Source organism: Pteropus alecto, unplaced genomic scaffold (assembly GCF_000325575.1).
Source record: "Pteropus alecto unplaced genomic scaffold, ASM32557v1 scaffold8, whole genome shotgun sequence".
Taxonomy (NCBI): domain Eukaryota; kingdom Metazoa; phylum Chordata; class Mammalia; order Chiroptera; family Pteropodidae; genus Pteropus; species Pteropus alecto.
In genome coordinates, this window is record NW_006494609.1 from 17,917,100 (window position 1) to 17,921,673 (window position 4,574).

The window sequence follows — 4,574 nt, forward strand, 5'->3', positions numbered from 1 at the left end:
ATACTACCCAGAGTCAGTGTTCACATTTGGGCCAAGCCTGTGGCCCTATCTGCACAGCTGTGTTTTGCCATCCACCCCCTTGCCCTGCAGCCTGTGGTACACAGTGCCAAAGAGCATGTCCTACTTGGCTCCGTGACTATTGGTGATGTGTGTGTCTTCGCATTAGACTGTCACCCTTGAGGGCAGAGGCCGTGTGTGTATACCCAGGCCTGGGGCATAGCTGGCTTTGGAGGAGGGTGTCAGCGCTCTTAAGTGAGCACAACAGTAACATTTTTGGAGAGGCAAGGCTAGCTCTCACGGGGCCAGGCCAGCGTAGGGAGTTGCTGGAACTGTCCCTAGCTTTGAAACAGATCTCAGGCTGCAAGGCTAGCCCTCATGGGACAACAGTACCCCCAAGGAGCCAATGAAGGGCTCTGCGCAAACCTCCCTGGATTGAGTCTCAGCGTGTCACAACTAGACCTTCTTTGGGATCTTCTTATCTAGCTGTGCCATTTAACAGAGGGGGAGACTGAGGCGGAGAGAAGGAAAGAGACCCACCCAAGATTGTGCAGCAGCTCAGTGGCAGGTCTGTGGCCAGCACTCATCTCGGTATAAAAACATCCTGAGGCCCTGATAGGGAGATTGCATCTCTTCAAAATGACCCACAGCAAAAGAAGCAATAAGCTCTCTTATTTCCAGACAATTTCAACAAGATGCCAAGACCATTTAAAGGAAAAAGAATGGTCTTTTCAACAAATAGTGCTGGGACAACTGGAAATCCACATGCAAAAGAATGAAGTGGGACCCCTACTTCACACCAACTGTAAAAATTAACTCAAAACAAATCAGTGACCATATTGTAGCAGCCAAAACTATAAAACTCTTTGAAGAAAACATAGGTATAAATCTCTGACCTTGGCTGAGGAAATATTCCTTAGATGTGACACCAAAATCACAAGCAACAAAAGAAAAAATAGACAAGCTGGACTTCATCAAAATTTAAACGTTTTGTATTTCAAAGGAAACCATCCACCAAGTGAAAAGATAACCCACAGAATGGGAGAAAATTTTTGCATATCACATAAAGGACTGATAAAGGACTTGTATCTAGAAAGATAAATAATCCAATTATAAAATGAGCAAAGGACCCAAATAGACATTTCTTCAAAGTGCATTCAAATAGCCAACAAGCATATGAAAAGGTGCTCAATGGCATTAGCCACCAGGGAAATGCAAATTGAAACTGAAGAGATAGCAGTTTACACCAATTAGGATGGCTGTAAAAAAAAAGATCGACGGTAACAGTGATGTGAGAAATTGGGACCTTCATACACCACTGGTGAGAACATAAAATGGTACAGCCACTTTGTAAAACAGCCTGGCGGTTCCTCAAATGATCAAACACGGAGTCACCATATGATCCAGCAAGTCTACTCCTAGGTATTTACCCAAGAGAAATGAAAACACGTATCTACACAAAAATGTGTACATCATGCCAACCATATTTGAAAAATAAAAAATATTTTTTAAAAATTTGCACACAAGTATTCAGGATACTCAAAACAGTGGAAACAACCCAAATGTCTATCAACTAATGGACAAATAAAATGTGCTCTGTCCACACCGTGGAATATTCTTCAGCAATAAAAAGAAATGAAGTAATGATGCCACAACATGAATGAACCTTGACGACATTATGTTAGAAGAAAAAGCCAGTTGGATCACATATTTGATGATTCCACTTATATGAAATGTGTACAAGAGGCAAATCTGTAGAGACAGAAAGCAGATTAGTGGTTACCTAGGGCTAGGGGGCTGGGAGCATGGCGAGTTGTACAGAGTTTCTTTTTGGTGTAATAAAAATGTCCTAAAAATGATCGTGGTGATGTTCGTACAACTCTGGATATCCTAAAAGGCACAGGATATACACTTTAAATGGGTGAATTGCAGGTTATGTGAATTATATCTCAATAAAGCTTGAGTTCTTTTTCAAAATAGAGACCGGTGCCTTCTATTCACTGAGCAGGGATTCAGTGCCAATCAGTGGCCCCTCCTTCTCCAGGCACTTATCCTTAAGCCAACTTTGAAGGTTGATCCTTACTTGATCCTTAAGCCAACTTTGAAGGTTGTTATCACTGCTGCAGAGATAAGGAAATTGAGACTCAGGTGAAATAACTTCAAAATTTCAGAGCCGGTCACGTTTACTGCCCAAGAGGCGGAGCTGGGATTGAACTTGGGACGATTGAACTCCAGAGCTGCAGCTGACCCAGCCCCTTCAGCCAGACTGCTTCAGAGAGCCTGACACCATCCTGGCATCCAAACTGGTTATACGGGCATTATATGGATGGCGTGAAAATTTCAGATCAGGCAATGGAACAAACAGAAGGCAAACGGCCTCCCAAAGAGAAGCTGAATGCAGCCCGAAGGGATGGGCCAAGCACTGGCCTGGGAGCAGGAGGTATGGCCTTCAGTCATGGCAGCACCATGGGAAGCCCGCTGACCCTAGCAGTCTCAGAGGAAATTAAGCTAAGTGAGGCTCTCAGAAACATTTAAGTAGCCTTGGATGCCCAGGCTGTGATGCTACTCAATTCAATTCAATAGCGCTTGCTGAGTTAATAATAAAAACGTTTTTTATGTTCGAGAGAAGGGTGTTAATATTCACTTGCGTTTTACAGATGAGGACACTGAGGCTGAGAGGAGTCTCATGGCCTGCCCAAGGTCTCAGAGCTCGTGGATGGGAGGCAAAGAGTCAAATCTAAGACCATTTGACTTCAACATCCGGAGGGGCCTGCTGCTGAGCCAGGCGTGGGCCCGCAGGTGGCAAAGCCCATGGTCTCCACGACCGTGGACTCTAAAGGAGGCGGCTGCAGGTATGTGAATGGAGAGACACACCTGAAGCTCCTGGAGCCCAGAAAATGGAGCGCTGATGCTGATCTGGGAACTCAGAGAGGGGCTGGTGGGGGAGGGGACACCCTGGCTGAGCCCTGGAGGATGAGCAGGATCTGGGTAAGAGAAGTGGATGGATCGGCATGAGCAAAAGCCAGGAAGTGGGAGCGCACAAGGCCAAGTCTAGGGAATCGTCGAAGGGGGACAGAAGGAGGCAGTGCTGGAGGGGAGGCAGGCTGGGGGCCTGAACGGCACGGGGTCCGAAGGGGTGCACCGACTTCGGTCTGTAGGCAACAGGGAGCTGTGGGCAGTGAGGGCGCGTGAGCAAGGGAGTGGCATGCTCTGACACACCCACCAGCAGCCAGGGCAGCATCTGATCAACCTTCTGGAAACAATGCTGGACTAGGACGTGCAGGATCCTTGCACATGACACCTTAGGTCACATGCTAGGAAATGCCTTGTAGAGGACCATTGAACTCCAAGGCATCCTTCTTATTGGAAACCCGCTCTTCAAAATATGGGCCAAGAGATTAAGTCAAAGGATCTTTTCTCAACAACTGGTTGAACTTGCAGACATCTGATAAGCTGTGGAGAGCCATTTCCATCCTTCCAACCATGTCTGTGCTTGAAGCTTGTCCTCGTGGTTCCTCTCCCAGCAAACATCCAGCCAGCGCTGTTTGGTGAATAACAAGTGTCCTGCCTGCTCCCACCCTGTCCCTACCCCAAGCTCATCTGACCCTATGATGGTCCTGGATCGGTGTCAAGGTCACTCTGGATCTTGACCTTCAGATGCCTAAGGAGACACCTTTGGATTGGGGAAAATGTCACCAAAAGCTCTTACATGCAAGGCCACCTGCTGTGTGCCAGGCACTGGGCAGATGCTGTACATCCCTGACCCACCACCCACCAAGGCAGAGGTCACCGCACCACCTTACAGGTGGGTAAACTGAGTCTCAGAGGGGCCAACTCTCCTGCCTAGGTCCGACAGCCACTGAGGCACAGAGTCAGGAGTAAGCCCAGGCTGGCCTGGCTCCAGCTCCATGCCATGCTGCAAACTGGCCAGCAAGATGAGGAAGTGAGTCAAGAGGCAAAAGAAGGGGGGTTCCTTTTTGAGTCAGAACAGGATTTCCCATCACACACCCGACTGACTGCGGAGGCAGGCGGGGTGGGGGTGTGCCCCAGCAGCTCAGACTGACGAGGCGCCCAGGCCAGGCCAGCTCAGCTGCAGTGAGTGTGCCTGAGATGGAGACAAGCCCGAGAGGCATGCACGGCTCGGGGTTACTGCTGATGGGCCTGGCTGGTGACACTTCCCCAGGAGGCTCAGAATGAATCAGGACAGTGACGCCCTCCCCAGCTGCGGGGGCCCTGGGCCTGGGGGAGTTCCAGGAACTGACAGCTCATTTCGACTTCTCCCCCTGTGCCTTCTATTCCACCCAGATGAAGGGGGCACCCTCCAAGCGAGACGGGACATCACCTGTAAAATTCTTAATCTTTTAGCAGGAAATGACATGGGACATCTCTTGCAGAGTTCTTCATTTTTTTTTTTAAGTAAACCTACTTAAGTTTTCTTCCCTCCTTTCTTTTTTTCTTTAGGAAAAAGGCCCGCTCCCTCAAATCCAGATAATTGCCCTGAAACTGCTAACTCAGGTCTTCTGGCTACTGATCCGGCTCATCAATCCACTGTAGGCAGCACTGGCTTTAGGCCAGGC